General features: G+C 40.8%; 1 long non-coding RNA gene across 1 annotated transcript in view; it reads right to left on the reverse strand.

The window, feature by feature from the left end:
- The window catches only part of LOC141744951 (uncharacterized), a 257,857-nt gene that overhangs the window by 50,333 nt on the left and 189,277 nt on the right, over positions 1 to 18,247 (reverse strand). The window contains exon 4 of the long non-coding RNA XR_012587632.1: positions 9,270 to 9,384. This is a non-coding gene — a long non-coding RNA (uncharacterized LOC141744951). The remainder of the gene's footprint in view (positions 1 to 9,269; positions 9,385 to 18,247) is intronic.

Raw genomic sequence — 18,247 nt, forward strand, 5'->3', positions numbered from 1 at the left:
AAAAATTAGAGGTTGTTTTTTGTTTGTTGTTCTAGAAACATTTATTGAAGTAAACTTCCGTGACTGCCAGTGGTCATTCATAGTCCCCGTGAAGCTTTAGAGCAGTATTTGTATCAGACTGTCAACAGTTGCCGATTTTGACTTGGGCCTATGCCAGGCTAGACCCAGTATTTGGGCAAACTGAGTCATCGTACTGCCTCTAGTCTAACTGCAGCTCGCAGGAATTGATGCATACAAGTCACACTAGCCACAAAAAGACATCGAAAACATCCTGAAAACCTTATGTGACAGCCCTCCACCTAGATGACTGCAGGGTAAAACTTTAAAATATATTTTTTTTTTTTTCCTTCAAATTAAATTCTTTTGTTCTGGATGGAGGTTGGCTTTGAAATGTTTTATCATGCAAATGTCTGGTGCTGTTACAAAACTAAACTTCTCCTCTCCCCTCCAGATTGTCTTTAGAAATAAACAAACAGAAGGACTTTGTCTGCTTATATATGAAATCACGTAACTCTGCCACTTATTTTGGAGGAGATTATAATTGAATTCATTTGGAACCAATTTGTTCAAGAACACAGAATACTGTACAATCCCTCATCAATTAAAACTCACATAATTTAAAATAAAAATACGAAGCCAGAAACTGAGCACCTCAGAGACATGGCTCAAACCACCGTCAGGTTTAGCCACCAGGAGCTACACAAAGTCAAAAAATTAATAAGAACAACATCTTTAGCAGCTTTTAGCCATCTGGGGATAGCATAACACGTAGAAATATTTCAAACACTGAATTTGAGCCACTTCAGTAACTCTAAAAGAACACTAATTAACTCAAATAAACTTATGCTTACATTTCAGTTCTACACATATTTAAAAAATAATTATTTTTCTGTTATGTGTGATTCTGTCTCAACATTACTTTAAAGATATGAAAACACTGCATAAAGCGGCCGACTCTGAGCCCACTCCTTCAAAGTATATGCTCTGCCTACAATTATCACTGCCAGTTACATGTCCCAGTTTTCACAAGCGTCATTTCTGACCGGTCCTTCAGGAGGTTTTCATACCTGTGAGATTACAGTGCTGGCAGCTGACCCTTTCTTTCCCTGGAACTTTTTCATCCCTGAAGGTCAGACACTCCATTTGAAGAATTTGTAATGAAAAGACATTTGAAGAATCAACATTTCTTGTTGCTCCAGACACACTACTCTGCAGACCTCTCGCTGACAGCTAGTATTAAAATCCTGAGCTGCCTCTCTCATGGCAGGCAATTGAGAGGCAAGGCAGGCTCAACAGCCAGTGCAAGGAAAAAGAAACAGTTTTGAAAGCATTAAAAATCCCAGAAAACTCTCAAGAGATTCTGACTATCAATCAAAAAAAAGAAAAAAAAAAAGAAAAAAAAAAAAAAGAAGGAGAAGTTTTCAGACAGGTCTCAGGCCCGCTAACACAAACATGTGAAAAATGCTAACAATCTGCTAACCCATCATCTGTCAACAAACATGGTGACAGAGCCAGGAGGTGGAAATATGGGTGAATTTCATGAGACACAGTAATTTGGCAAGTGAAATATGACTTAAATTGTGATGAATACCTGTGTCTGCTTCTGCCATCTTCCCTTCTTGCATTTAGTTACCAAACACAGTATGAATGCTTATGCTTTTCTCTTGAACTGTCTTGCACGTAAATGGTCAGAATCACAGCAATGAAATACTTGTCTAGTTTCTTCTGCATAAGACACACCGCCTCTGTAATCCTTGCTCACAGAACTAATGAGGCATTTCTACCTAGACATATATTAAAACTTCACTTCTTACAAACAAGCTAGGTTTTTTTCAAGCACTTGCATTACTAGAGTTGAGAACAAGATACAAAACAAAGACAAAACACTGGCCACACCAAGAGGCACACAAATATCGCAAGAACACAAAGATAACAAACACCAACTCTGACAGGCGACAGTATTTCTATGCTGCTAGAGTGCAGTAAACCCAGAAACGCAACGCAGTCCTTCCAGCAGGATTGCAGTGGTATGGCATTCTGCCCTCAAAGAAATCAACGGGTGAAGAAAGCAGATGTCAAGCAGCATAGGGAGATCACGATTGTACAATTTAACATTACTTTTAAGTCAATCTAACTGCTGCTAAAGTGGTACCTCCATTACCACCTCCTTCCCAGCGGCTCCAAACGTACCCTCCTTCAGATTCCTCTGAGCAGCCACTTCCATGTTTTCCTAGAGATCAGCTTCTGTGAGCCAATCATCAGAAAAGTAACTGTGCCAAAAATTCCCTTGGTCAGTTTTCCAGGAAGTCAGACAAGTGTCAGTGCAAGGAAAAATACTGGGAAACATGTCTGGGATGAAATCTGGGCTGCCTGTTCACTGGCAGCTGTGGTGGTTCCTCAAGCTATACCCAAAGGAAGCAACACATTCAAGACTGTCTTGCACTGTGAGATACATTCATTCTTTCCCAACTGGAGTTATCTATTCCAGTGCCTTTATCCTCCCTGTTGTTTCACAGGAAATAGCTCATTCCTACCAGTTCAGACCACTTCCAACAGGAAGACCCCAATAATCCTACATATGACCGGCAACTTCATACTATCGTCAAACACAGCAAGGAGAAAACAAGTCTGAAAGTCAAAAACTGATTTCTCAGTTCCACTGGATGTGTGGCAAACCTCATACCAAATTTTCAAAAAACATCAGCATCTACTTTGTCTCCACGTTGGAATTGTTAGTTCCCCTCTACCACACCCAGCTCACCGTGAACCCATATAGTGATATATCTGTGATCTGAAGAGAAAAAAAAAAACAGCCTCAGCCTTGGACACACCCCCACCTCCCGGGTTTCACATACAGCTTTGACTGCAAATATCTCAGGGACCATCTAACTCAGTTTCTTTTTGAAAGTTATTCTAGATCTCAAAAAAATGCAGGTCATCAATTTAATCCACTTTCACTAGGCCCCCCAAGCCAGGAAGCAACTCAAAGGTTTGGCTTTTAGTGGCTGTTGCCAATACTCTTGCCTTGGCCAGTCTTCTGCCTCTTCCTATTGTTCTCTAGAGCTGCTGATCTGGATGACAGGGGTTGTCATCATCTTCTCCCAGAGGACCAGATGCCAATTTTTTGTTCCTGAACTATTTCATAATTTCCACCCGCATGTGGAATGACTTTCTCTATGAGCAGTCAAGAGGTAAGATGAGAATTCCCAAGAGCACAGCTTTTATGGAAGGAATTCATGAGCAGAGATTGAAAACTTCAGCAAGTAGAGAGGCAGACTCCAGACAAGAGGAGGACAGAAGACTTTAGGAACAGAAGGCAACTAATTCAGAAACGTATTTGGATGTGCACAGGTGTGTGTGTATGTCCTGAGCAAGATGGGGAGAGAGGTTAACAGCTTCTCTCAAAGCCACCAAAAAGAACACCTGAGGCTGTATCAACTCATATACCTTAAAATATTCTTCTGACACAAAATACAAAGGTTTAGACCTTCAAACAAGTACTAGGCTGAGAGCATCTGAAATGCTGTAGCTGTTCTGTTTCACTTGGATAAATTTTTAATTTGTATATCCTCTATCAGTCATTGTAGGAGGCATTTGTGAATGAATTAACCAGTAAAACAAACTCATACTAGTAATTTATTTCTGTATTTATAAGCAAGATAAAGTGTTTAAGGTGCCACCTGAATTAACAGTATTATACAGAGAGATTAAAACAGAAAATAGAAAAAATGAGAGTGGAGGAAACAGTTTTGAGAATTTATGAGCCAAGTAATTCTTTTCACTTTAATCAGACTAACTTTAACTATTACTACTTTTCTAATAAATAGAAACTTCTGTTGACGCTGTACCATAGCAACTGACAGTAAAAATATCTTATGACAGCATAAAGCTTGTACTGATGCATCCAACATGCTTCCCTTCCCAAACAGTGGGCCTCTGCATCACAACTCAATCTTTCTTCCCATTGTGCACCCCAAACTCGGGATCCAGCTTCTTCGCCCGTGTCTTTACCCTATTCTCTTAAGACATGGCTTTGCTACCTCGGCCTGTGCTGCCAACCCCAGATCTTCAGAGCTTTCTCTCTCCTGACTCCCTGCTCCTTCACCTCTACCTCAAGACCTGAATGCGTAACCGCTAATACTCACAATCCACAAGTCCATGGGTCCTGATGGGATGCACCCGAGAGTGCTGAGGGAGCTGGCGGAAGTCATTGCTGGGCCGCTCTCCATCGTCTTTGAAAGGTCCTGGAGAACAGGCGAGGTGCCTGAGGACTGGAGGAGAGCCAACGTCACTCCAGTCTTCAAAAAAGGCAAGGAGGAGGAGCCAGGGAACAACACGCCAGTCAGCCTCACCTCCATCCCTGGAAAGATGATGGAACAGCTCGTTCTGGGTGTCATCTCAAGGCATGTGGAGGAAAAGAAAGCTATCAAAAGTAGTCAACACGGATTCACCAAGGGGAAATCATGTCTGACTAATCTGATAGCATTCTATGATGGCATGACTGGATGGATAGATGAGGGGAGGGCGGTAGACGTGGTCTACCTTGACTTAAGCAAGGCATTTGACACAGTCTCCCACAGCATCCTCATAGGGAAGCTTAGGAAGAGTGGGCTAGATGAATGGACAGTAAGATGGATAGATAACCAGTTGAAAGACAGAGCTCAGAGGGTGGTGATTAGGGGCACAGAGTCTAGTTGGAGGTCAGTGACGAGTGGTGTTCTCCAGGGCTCAGTACTGGGTCCAGTCCTCTTCAATATAGTCATCAGTGGTCCGGATGAAGGGATGGAGTGCACCGTCAGCAAGTTTGCCGATGACACAAAGCTGGGAGGGGTGGCTGACACACCGGAAGGCTGTGCCACCATACAGAGAGACCTGGACAGGCTGGAGATTGGGCAGAGAGGAACGTTATGAAATTCAACAAGGGCAAGTGTAGGGTGCTGCACCTGGGGAGGAATAACCCCATGCACCAGGACAGGTTGGGGGTGACCTGCTGGAGAGCAGCTTTGTGGAAAGAGACCTGGGAGTCCTGGTGGACAACAGGATGACCATGAGCCAGCAATGGGCCCTTGCGGCCAAGAAGGCCAATGGCATCCTGGGGTGCATCAAGAAGAATGTGGCCAGCAGGTCGAGGGAGGTCATTCTCCCCCTCTGCTCTGCCCTGGGGTGGCCGCACCTGGAGCACTGTGTCCAGTTCTGGGCTCCCTGGTTCAAGAAGGACAGGGAACTGCTGGAGAGGGGACAGCAGAGGGCTACCAAGATGATTAGGGGACTGGAACATGTCTCTTATGAAGAAAGGCTGAGGGATTTGGGTCTCTTCAGTCTGGAAAAAAGGAGACTGAGGGGGGACCTTGTCAACACTTATAAATACTGAAAGGGTGGGTGTCAGGAGGATGGGGCCAGGCTCTTTTCAGTGGTGCCCAGGGACAGGACAAGAGGTAACAGGCACAAACTTGAGCATAGGAAGTTCCACCTAAACATGAGGAGGAACTTCTTTCCTTTGAGGGTGGCAGAGCCCTGGTACAGGCTGCCCAGGGAGGTGGTGGAGTCTCCGTCACTGGAGACATTCCAAACCCGCCTGGATGCGTTCCTGTGCAGCCTGCTCTGGGTGACCCTGCTCTGGCAGGGGGTTTGGACTAGATGATCTCCAGAGGTCCCTTCCAACCCCTATCATTCTGTGATTCTGTGAAGCCACTGGTCGATAGCAGTTAAGTAACATCATCCTCACAAAATGGTGTCCAAAGTGGGAACAGAGCTATTTTGGAAAATCAGGCCTTAACTATGTTTACATGGTAATTGTCACCAAAATCTATGAAAATGCAGCATGAGCACTCATACAGCTCCAAGCACAATTCACCTCCACTGCCAAAGAGGACTTTTGGACACATCTAAAACATAAATTCATCATTATCATTACTAATGCATTTAAATTGCCTTTTATACCCTCAAAGTGTCTCAGTAAAAATAAATTAAACATTAGCATATTTCTTACAATTAGATTCTCATCACATTGCTAATCATATTCATTCTAGTGAATAGGGTTATTTGAATACTCTTAGCTGCGTATTGAAAAGGAAAGAGGACAAAAGAAATTTTCTGTTAGAACTGGGGAAGCCACACAAAATGTATAATTAAGTATTTCACAACTGCTCACTATAAACTGAAGTAAAAACAAAATGATGGTTGTTTACTTGGAAATGTTGTCAAATAATGACAGTACTTTAATTAAGGACAAAAACCATCTGTGTGAAGAGACAGTTGAAGGAAACAATAGTATAACCTATTAGGACTAAAAGGAATAGAAGTAAATAGAATATATATATTTGCAGTGAATCTTTGACTATAAAATTATATAAAGTACTAAAATAATTCAACAATCTCATTAACGTAGAGATGCAAGAACTACTCTAATATTCTCAAGTAATCTTCTCTTCCACAAAGACTTTCTGTTGGGTCATTTGATTACATATCACTTCATGAGAATTCAATTTTCTGACTTTGTATAAATAAGTTGTCATTATGTGCCTCAGACTCGCTGAGCATGCCACATAGGAACGATCTGCACACAAGACGTAATAAACACATCAGTCCCCATGCACAGGTGCAAACAAACAGCACCTGCACTCTAAATCCACAGACAGACCACTCTCCTGCTGCTTTCTTCATTGCAAGTGGTGTGCGCAAACAGCAGCGCTGAATTTGTGCCATCAAAATCATTTTGGTGCCTGTGGATTGCCACGCCATGCTTGACTGAACAAAAGCAAAATTAGATGGCAGAGATAAAGCCAAACAACAAAAAATACTGGAAGCATAACTTACTTTGTGTATAAATCAATAGTTCAAAGTTTGATCCAGTGGGGAAAAATCCATTCTGCGAATCACTACAGAAGTAAAAATTTTGACAGAGGACTTTGGCTGACATAAATTAATGTAACACCATTGTCTTCGACATTCGTAACAGTCTGATACGTTTTAAAAGGAAAATGCACGTTTCTGTCTATTGTGATTCACCAACAGCACACAGCAGATACCAGAAAAAACTGTACTGCAACTTTGAAATGCTGGTTCCAGTTAGGAGCGTGGACTATTTGGAAGACTGCACACAGCTTGGACAGCAAAGCTGGCTGGTCACTCACACATTTTTGTTGAAATTCACCCTCCCCAGTGTAGCACGTGCTGACCACTTACACGAGTCTTAAAAATCTCAAATGCCAAGAGAAGAGCCTTATTCCCAAACTACAGTAGCAAAAAGAGGGAAACGAGTAACCATCAAGCTGATTCATCCATCCAAATTTATTCTGGGACAAAGTCAAGTTTTCAATTGATCTTCTACCAAAAGTTACACCTGCTTCCCACGAGGCACTCTGTTCCACAACAAACGATGCCACTTAAGCTACTTTAATAGAGGAAAGGCCTTTCAAACAGGGTCGTGCAGAGTTATATATTGGCCTTACTTCTAATCTGTACGTTTTACAAACAGCTTAGATGCTGGAACATAGAATATATTCATAAAACCTATGGATGGCTCCAGCCTGGGAGTGACTGTAAACGCTTTGGAGTACAAGAACAGAATTCAAAACCACAGATCAGGGAAGTGGTCTGAAATCAAAGAGATTAAATTTAATTTAAAACGAAACAACCCAAAAACCAAACCTCTCAAGAGAATAATCCATTGGGTGAGGAAAAACTAATGCCCAAATATACCAAAGTCTAGACTGTTAATCTCAAAACGTGACACAGTAATTATACCATTTGCAAAATGAATGCGGAGGGACAACATGATGTAGATAAAGACAATGCTCAGACTGTGAGGCACCGACAGAGAGGCTGGGTACCTAGTCACTTGCTCCACTAGGGCCTCGAGAAGCTATTTTAGAGTACCACACTCCCATAAAATTATAAACCAACTGGATAAAGTCCAAAGGGACCACGCAGAATAACAAGATGATTAGAAAGCACGATTAGTGAGAAAAAATTAGGATTTTAAAAGAAAACTAAAGATGACTATAGCCCTCAAAATACTTAGAAGGACACAAGAATGCTTGTAACCAGTAGTCCTCTGTGATGACTATGCTAAGGACAGAGAAGATGTCTCAATATGAGACAAGGCAAACCTTGTTAAACCCAAGTGGTGAATCTCTCAATCCAGAAAGACGGTGGGACTTCCTTTGCTATAAGATTTTTAAAAGAGATTACATAAACACCCCTCACAAAAAAATCTAGGATAGAGCTTCTCAGCCACCGGTTTACAGACTCCTGGGGTCTATACACATTTTTAAGTGGTCTATGGGTGGTGAACAACACAGTCAAGCCTGAGAGCATACACTACAATGAAACACATTTCCATAACAAGGAAATGTCTGGTAATTGCAAACAGGAGAACACCTGGAAACCCATAGGGTGGCTCACTTCTTGGGGTTGTACTTCCTCCTTTTTATTAACAAAAAAGAGCACGTCTAAATTCATAGAAAGAAACTCGGAGACTTTCAGGCCAGTGAACGCTCCTGATTCTGATGACACTCAGGAGAATTTTTCCTTTTACATCTATTATACAACTTTGAGTCAGGAACAAAGATTCATGGTCTGCTAAGGAAGTAGGGACCTTTGTATGGGTTTTTTTTTTAGTAGAAGAGGGGATTGAAGTCCATGTTTTTTCTGTGAATAACATAAGGCTTAAATGTTTAGAACGTTTCTTCTCAAGTCATTTCTACACTCTACTTTTATTCCACCCCTTCAGTATTTTTATAAAATATCAGGTCTCATGAAGAAAAATCTTATTTGTCTTCTGTGCCAGTGTAGACACAGGAACTTTAATGTGCTACTTTCTACAGGGAAATGGCTGAGAAAGAGACAGATGGCCCATTCTGATAGAATTGCAAACAAAAGCTCAGCTCTTCTACCTGAGGAATTTTCAGCATCAGAAAGTTAAAATATTTAAGACACAAGACTTCTGAAAAATGAATGCAAACTAGGAATTTTTTATAACATTAAACTTCGGTTAATGTGAACGTGGCATTTATGAACATACAATAAAAGCATAAAATGGAAGAATGAGGGTCAAGTTCAGGAAAGGTCTTGCCTGACTGAAAAATGGGTAAACAGTTGGAGGTAAAAATGGTAAAAACTGTGAGGGATGAGAGGTCATTAGACCTCTCAGCCTGTAATACTGTTTTTAATCTATTCTTACAAAAGATTTCTTTTCAACACTTTAACGCTTTTTACGTCTTACAGCAAGACAACAGTTCTTCCAGTGTGTTAGCTGAGTTTCTTACCCCACTGCCTCTCCTCCGAATTGTACCTTCTTGTTCTCTCTCTTCAACATCCAAGCAAAGTGCTAAAATTTCTTGCTTCAAGTGTTTCCGCTACGCCTGTGGTTTTTTGGACGCCCTGGAGATTCAGAGGGGACAGAATGAAAAAAATGCCTCAATTACATCATATAAGCAGGAAATCACTGCCATTCTTATGATAAATAGGAGAGAACCAGTCAACACTGTCAGCATCAAAGACCACCTAACTGGCCATGCATAGCTTACAGGCTCCCTCTTTCTCACTCCTCACTGCTTAGAAGCATAACCATCTTTTTTTGCTTCTGATTGATCTGGTGTCACTAATTCAAACATGTATTTGCACTTCTGCAAAGGTAGTATAAATGCAATATAAAATCAGAAGAGTAAATGTTTAACTTGATACTTACTTTGTGCCTGTGTAAGTGGCCCATTTGAAAGGAATAAAGCAATGGAAAATGCAGTCCTTTATCTTACAGCATACAAATTTCTCTTATTATCCAAAAGGCAAAGAGGAAAATCTACCAGTGGTTTTAAAATAACATAAGGTTTGACAACCTGTAATTCACAGCAACCTTCACCTCTCCCAACAACAAGGCTCTTTCCTGTGAGAGGACGCTTCACAATTCCTTTTGTTTCCTAGCAGGGAAGGCAGGCTTAGTGGCATTTGCACTGTAACGTCTGCTTACTGGGCATTCCCAACGCCAACAGATTCCTTCAGAGAGAAGCCTCACGGGTTCACTTGCTTATATTCGCTGAGGAACCTGCAGCAAGTCAGAGCTGCCACCAGCTCCAGCTGCCTCCTGACTCTTCTCCCAGAAGTTGCTGCCCTCCTACCCACTGCCAGCAGAAGCGAGTCCATACCACAGGCCAGGTGTTCTAGCTTGTAACTGGGCGACTTTGTGCTCTACTTGCACCTGCAGCTTACTCAGAGAACTGAGCCATGAGGCCATGCTTCAGTCCCTGTGACAAGAGTACTATTGCCCCTATGCAGGCTAGGGGAACAGCCAGAAGATTCACCAGGAGGCAGCTATTTGCGATGTATGGTACTACAGATGCCCTACACAGTGACAGATGTGAGAGCATTCACTATGAAAAGGACTAGGGATCAGGCCCTGAAGTGCCGCACCCTATGCATAAATTCCACATCCCTGATGGTCAATCTGGTTAACCTTCAGGTCCCCTGGAGCTGAAAACGCAATCTCAACACAGCACTGAAAAAAACATTGTTCAGCACTGGCACCTCTCACATGGTTTCCTGGCTTTGCCTTTGCCATTATTCTGCCTGGAAGATGACAACTAATTCTATTATTTTTTTAGATACCTTAACTGCAGATGGCAACTTCAAGAGGTTTTTTGGTTTTTGGTTGGTTTTGTGTGTGATACAGCTCCATCTACAGTGAAATGCAGCCTAAATTCAACTAAGAAAATCACAGGTTAGGATGGCACATTTAAGCAGAAGGCTGCTCTCACAAACCAGAACATATTTATCAATTGTCAGAGTACTGCCACATAAAATAGGAGTATGCATCTGTATCTGTTCAAGTTTTGACTATTTATTAAATATATTAAAGTACACAGATAGAGCTTCTGTTTTATGAGAGGGATCTGCATTTTGCTAACAAAACCAGCATTTCAGAAAACCATTTCAAAAAACACCAAGAAACCCACAACCCCAGCAATAATATATTATACGCTGAACTTTATTCGGCATACCAATGCTGGAAAGAAATGTCTTTTGTTGGTAGCTAAGCTGAACTAAAAATTTACTTTCAAAAGAGTAAATCATACAGTTGATAGACTGGCAATGAAGAGTGGAAAAAAAATCACAGAAAGAAAATGATGGATGATGTATTCTAGCAGAACTGCAAACAAAGGATTATCCTTCTTCCAAATGTCATCGCTTTCCTTCTCATTTTAATGAGATAATAATAAGCACAAGAAACATATGGACTTAGATAAATGAAGAATGGGGACCAGCAATTAAAATATGAAATCAGAGATTTTGCTAAAAGATCCTATTATCTTAAATGACTTTCTTATTAGATATTAATGTTGAGTATCTGGAAAATAGCTTTCAACAAGTAATCCGAGTAATACTGAAGACAATGATAGCGAGTGACACTACTCAAATAAAGATCAGTTGTGAAAACATACAGTCTGATTCCCAGCTGCCTAAAATGACTATAAAAGGTTAAATCCAGCACAAATTGGTTATATAATAATTCTGTAGCTAATCAATGTAAATAACTATTCGGCAGGCACAGCAATAAAAACTCAGACCTATAACATGACCTGATACTTTAACAAACCAAACCACGCGGATTAAGAGAACTAAAGCTAATTTGGTTTGTCATTTGTGGCTCTGGCACAGATGGACGAACTAGAAGACAGGAATTTTCTTTCCACTCACATCCACCTTTGTCAAAGGGCTGGAGAATTTGATTATTCCCCTGCAAAGCAGCTCTCGGAGATCGACTGCTGCATAGCACAACCTTCCTAGTTCCATCTTACGCTGGACAATAATCTCCCCTGCCCGTTTCCCCTACCTCGTAGAATTCAGCACTTCTCTCTCTTTCCCCTCTGAACACATCTGCAGGCACCTTGAAGAAAAAAATGAGGATCCCTCATCTGGCCTCCCTGCATTCTGATTTCTGACTCAAATGACGTTAGCAGGTAATAGACCCTACTCTTGCTTTACTTGGCTCAAGTCTTGCAGATGGGGGAGGCAAGGGAGAGGCAAAGAGAATAAGAGTCCCCAAAACTCTGTAGTTTGAAAACTGCAGCCAAAGAACGACTTTCTCACAAGCTTATGATGCCCTTTCAGAGAAGTTCCTGTGCCCTTTGTATATGCCTTTATTTTTTACCATATGCTTACCATAGTCCATGAAGCAACATAAACCTCTTGAAATTCTCCTGCAGGTTTTATAATTGTTCTGGAAACGGCAATTTGATACTTATAATTACACATACCAGACACAGCAAGAATAATGGTAGATCCCATTTCTTTTAAGTTAATAGAGCTGATGATATAATCATGTCATTAAGCAAGTCTGGCTTCAGCATTACTGTTCTCAGATAGAAAGGGAATTATACTGCCTCTCTCTAAGTCATGACCTGTAAAATGCTACACAATTCTATGCTTGTTTAAACTTTACTGAAGGTATTTATAGTATATCCAATTTACAGTAGAGACCTGCATGATTAAAAAAGTAATTTTAAATTAAATTTTTGGGAAATTTAGAAAAAAAAAAGCCTTTCTGATTTCTAATAGTTTACATTAAAAAACAGATGATACTCTTATTTTGAGAATCGCTGGAGACTCGGAAGATAAAACCATGAAGGCTCCATTGGTTAAGACCTCTGCCTAGGACTTCTAGACACATTAGAGGTCCTGCTCCACCACAGACTTCTGTGTGACCCTGGTGCTACTGGTCCCTCAGTGTCTCTGTTCCAGCTCCAACATGAAACCTGCACTCCCTTACTTCAGAGGAAAACGATGAGGGTAAGTTTACCAAAGATTCTAAAATTCACATATACTACAGTAATTGATGATATTAGTCTACATGAGATGAATATGGGTGGTTTGCATGAGCGAGCTGATTTTAGGTGACAGCATCTAAAGGTTACAGACACTCCCAAGGGTGCAGGACCACAAAAACTCTTCCTAGGAGTGTAACTCAGGATCACAGTAAATGACAAAGTGGCACAGTAAATGACAAATCAACCAGCTTCCAGACACCTGCTGTCAAAAAACAGAGAATACAACCTTGTCTCAACTTGCATGTCAACACAGATGAATTAAATGCATGTCTTCAAATTGTATCCCATTACCTACCACAGCTATATCGTATCTCTGAAGAATTTCTGTAGGTTAGAGATAATATTGCCGTATTTTTTTTCACACCAATGCAAACATTTGTGAGCAAAATGATCTGATGCACTATACATTTGCAACACTCTCCAAGTATAATTTTGCTTATCTTGGCTCGCGAAACTGCATGCATAATTATTTTAGGAAAAAAAAGGAAAAAATAAACAGAGTTCTCGGGACTACAGAAAAAGAGACCTGTAGGAAAAGGAACTGGAGGCAAAAAAAGCTTCTGAAGTTCTTGTAGCTTCAGTCTGGACCAGATAAATTCCTTTGCCTTGCAAATTCAAATTACTTTGAAAAAGGTTAATTGTGATTCTTTCCATACTCTCTGGGGTTTCGCTGTTGACGTCAATTGCAAGCTACCAAGTACCCCTCCACAAGCAATTACAAATTGCAATAATGTCTGCTCAGGCTTAGATCAGACATTATCTATATTTTCATCTTTTTAATTGTACTCTCCAATAATATCAGTTTCGGTTTTAGTTAGCATGCTGTGTTCCTTAGATCTAGACTACATTACAGTTTCATAGTTGGCCTCCCCTTCCACAGTTAGCTGAAAACTATTAAAAAGATAATAAAAACTGAAGAAAGAAAATGAAACTAATTCCCAATCTTTCTTTTTTAAAAAGTTATTACTATCCTGGTTTGAGGTAAAACAGAACCAATTTTCTGATTTGTAATTTTACTTTTTAGCTGGGCCTCTTCTAACTGACTAAAGTCTGAAATTAACAGCATATTGTTCAGAAACTGTTCACTCTCAGAGTGATAAGACCTGATTATACCAAGGAATGGTACGCACAGAGGCTCTTACTTACACTTATTGCTATAACAACCAAGGTCAGCTAACTTCGCTGTTTGCCCTGTTAGAGGGTCGGAAGCGGAAAAGCGTAGAGGGGTCTCACCTGCAGGGAGGAGCGGACAGACAGGTGACCCAAAACTGACCAACAGGGTATTCCATCCCATGTGCATCATGCTCAGTATAAAAGCTAAGGGGCAAGTCTGCTCTGGCTCACTCTCTTTCTTCAATGGCCGACATCTGAGGAGGACCCTGTCTGTTCATCTGCCTTTGATCCCGATCCAAGCATTACTGACTCTAGTTCCGGAATTCAGCTCCTGTCCGTCACTGACTCCAGTCTGGGACTTTCCCTATGTCTGCTGGTGACGCATTCATCATCCTGGGAGCGCGATACAGTTTTGTATGTATTGTATACTTTTTAAAAAATCTTATTATTATTTCTTATTTCCTTATTTATTATTCTTTTCATTAAAGTAGTTTAGTTCTTTTTTCTAAACCCGTAAATCTCCTTATCTCTTCCTCTCCTCTCTGAGGAGGGCAGGGGGGAGGGCCATCTGTTGTTCTGATCAGCCAATCCAGCCAAAACCATGACAATTACTTTTTAATAAAAGGATAAAGTGCTGTTCAGACACTTTTCAAGCATTCTTCCATATTCACACAGTAATACTCAGAAGATTTTTGTTTCTTCCGTTCTTTCACTTCGAGATTTTTTTAGGTTCCCCTACTCCTAACACCATGAGCTGCTGAGGAATTACGTCGAGTCCCTTCACAGGGAGGCTGTTGCACGAGAATAAACTATGAACCTCTGGACAGCCGAGCATTTAAAAAAAACAAACAAACCCAAACAATTTCATCTGGCTTATGTCAATCTGTCACTTAAAGGGCACCCCACACCCAGAGCTGTAGCTAAAGAGCACCTTTAAACTTCCAGCAATATGAAGATACATACACACCCACTTAGGAGATTAATGCATGTTTTTTTCCTCTGTACTTATTACATGAATTTATAATTCTTTAACACAGAATGTACTTTGCAATTCATTTCATTTTCTTCTTTCCCTGTGCTTTTTTAAATCCTCTGACTGTACTTATTGAAAACACCTCTTTTTAAACCATCCCTTTGAGAAATATTAATGCTCTCACATGTGTCTTATTCAGGACTTTCGTTGACCTTGTGACTAAGAAAATCACTTTCTTTCTGTATCAAACAAAAGCAGACTTTTAAAATAAGAGATTACCCTTTGACAACATCAGAATATCTTGAATTCCATAAAGGAATGAATAAGGAAGCCTATATAATTTATTTTAATAGGAAGCTTGATAGAGCCTGAAATAGTTATTTGCATTAAATAGAAAATATAAAACTAGCTATACACTAGAATGAACATCTTGGGAAAAAAAGCAGCAGTCTGCCTCTCAACTTACTCTCGTTCTCCCATCTGCCATTCTAAGCTCCTGGCAGGTGTTGTCTTTATTAAAATCTTCAGGCCTTTACACAACACTTAGGCCTGCATTAGCAGCCCTGTGACAAAATCTCCCCCACGCAGCCATTCTGAGTTATCGGCTAAGTCCACGGGAAGCACTCCTTTGAATAGCTCAAGGTTGAAGTCAGAAAAAACTGGCCAAAGGAAGTTAAATTACATAGATTTTGGATCCAGCCTTTGAACTCAGGCTATGGCTCAATAATACCATAAACCCAGGTTTAGCGTTCCTTGTACTTCATCAAAAGTGCCATGGCTGTGCAGAAGTACTGATCTGGAATAAGCTCACCCTGCTGACTGGGTACGAACTCACTCTGCCAGTTCAGATCTGTTCAAAAACCAATGAATGGTTAAGTTAGCACCAACTGGCTTTATGAAGGATTAAGCATCACCTGCCCGCCTGCAGGCAGGGTAAAGGAATAAAGCCAGCACAAACTCCATCTCAAGTACTCTGCCTAACCCAAGAGAATGGCTACCATCTGCACAACCCTGCTTCTGATCAGACTGGTTTTGCTGGAGGCCCTGCCACTGCAGAGGTCTAAGTGAATGATTATGGAAATCAGAAAGAGAAACTCCTCATGGGAAATTCACCCAGGATAAGAAAAATGGTTCTTCTGGACCTCAGCACCCAGGATGTATGTGGAAATAAGCTTAATTTGCACTTCAGTTCTCTGGCATGTCACATACAAAGGACAATGATAGTGACAGAAAACTGAAGAAAGATGTATTACGTGGCAGCCTGCAAGGCAGAAGCATCACGAGCCCAGGAACTTTCAACATAATTTCTCCCAACAGAATAGTTCACTTGGGACACAATGACCTCTTGGAAGAAAGAATTTTGTCACCGCAGCTGCTGCCCACACAGACTTACTGCTTCTGGGGGCCTCCAGAGGATTCAACTCCACAGAAGCTAGAGTAAGATCAAGGCTCAGCTCAGGGTAAGTTAAATCTCAACAGGCAGAAGAGGTTAATGTGATTTTTTTAAAGTTCCTAGCATTCAGTTTTCAGGTAATATATCATATCTTCCTACACTCCACTGTTTAACTAAAATATATTACTGAACTTTAAAAAAAAATAAAAAGACCTAGCTTCTAGAGTATTGGAGTATTCAGACCACTGTAGTATTTTTTTTTTCAGTTTAAAATTCTTTGTTTCCTAGCAATAAAACAGTTGTTGATAGGCCCTAAACGGGATGTGGGCAGCAGTCACATTCTAGAGCGAACAGGCACAGGGTGTACCCTTGGGAATAAAGCAGCACTAAATACAAGCACTCAGTCTCCGCACTGAGCCCACAAAGTACAGACACAGCCACAACATGCATGAATTTTAAGAGATTAACTATGCATTCTTTATGTTCCCTACTTCCTGCCTGTTATTTTACTGATTTCTGTACAATGATTTACAAATTGTATGACTTGCACACCTAAAGCAAATAAAATTCAGGTAAGTACATGAATTTACAAACTTAATAATGTATTCCTTATACAAACCAGTCATTTCATTTTTACATGTGTCTTCATGACTACTGCGGAGGAATAAAATAACATCTGTTCAGAGCAGTACTGAGGCAAAAGGTGGTTTCCTGAACTTTCTCAGCATGCTGTGGCATGAACGTCCATCAGTTTATACCTATGGCTGTTACTACAGCCTAAGAAATTCAATGCTTATTTAACTGGTATTGATTATTTTGTTTATGCTTCCTACTACCAAATTGAACAAATAATATTGTCTAATTGCATTTGATTTAAAATGAGCTTTTAAATCCCTTCCTTGCTCTTAAATACTTTGAGGTACTATAGCAGAATTTTCCTTTCAAATTTATCCAGCGGATCGTTAAACTGCAGCGCAATCCTTTTCCCGTGCTACTTTCTTCTTCATACAGAGCATTTCCATTACCATGATTGTACGTTACAAGGATGTTTATACTATGTATCTGATGGGGCCTAAGCATTCTTGTGCAGTTCCGTGACCAAGAGCTGCAAAAAAAGGCAGTCTGACTGCCTTTCTCACACCAAGGGCTTCCTCTGCCTCCCTTGCACCAAGACTGGCAAACACCTGGACCATGCTGAGCTAGTCAGGGACCTAAACTCACATAAAACAGGGACCAAAACCCCAAAATAGTTTCAGTGTAGCAATCCACAGTAACTGAGTGCTGAGCCAGGCTTGCCCTGCTGTACTGGCAAGTGAAAGGGAGGGGCAGAGACACAGATCTGGGTTTACGCCTACCTAAGTTAGATAATGAAACCACAGCTAGCGGTTCCATATTGGCTGCCAATGTTTCCTGTTTAAAACAGTATTATAAAGCAGAGTCTTCCTCATCAAAAAAAGGACGACATACAGTCAACCACTGTAGACATTTACAAAGAACTTCTAGATAACCGAAAAAGAGCTGTTGGTCTCCTGTCACACCTGTGTTTTTCAGGTTCAGTGCCCTAGAAACCAACAGTGAGCTGACCTCAAAGGCAAAGCAATGTTTGTGAAGAGAGCTCACATCTCTTTTTGGACCCGCTGAAACAGAAGACATGCCAGCGTTCGGTCACCCAAGTGCCTTGTCAGGTCTGGAATAGAAAGAGCAATCTTCGAGTTAAATGCCTCTTGAACAAATTACTCTGAATTAATTACATTTCTCAAGTAGAGAATTCTGAGAGAAGCACATTCGTAGCAGCAGTGAAGCAGGGCCATGTTAGGGTCAGAGAATATGTAACTATGGCGAGAAGAGACTGGTAGCCAGGGAAATGTCATTGAAGACAGGAAGGAAAAAAGGAATATTAAGTCCATATTGCATCATGTTATTCTGTACATAACTAACAGCAAT

This window comes from Larus michahellis, chromosome 6, assembly GCF_964199755.1.
Source record: "Larus michahellis chromosome 6, bLarMic1.1, whole genome shotgun sequence".
In the NCBI taxonomy this organism is placed as follows: Eukaryota; Metazoa; Chordata; class Aves; order Charadriiformes; family Laridae; genus Larus; species Larus michahellis.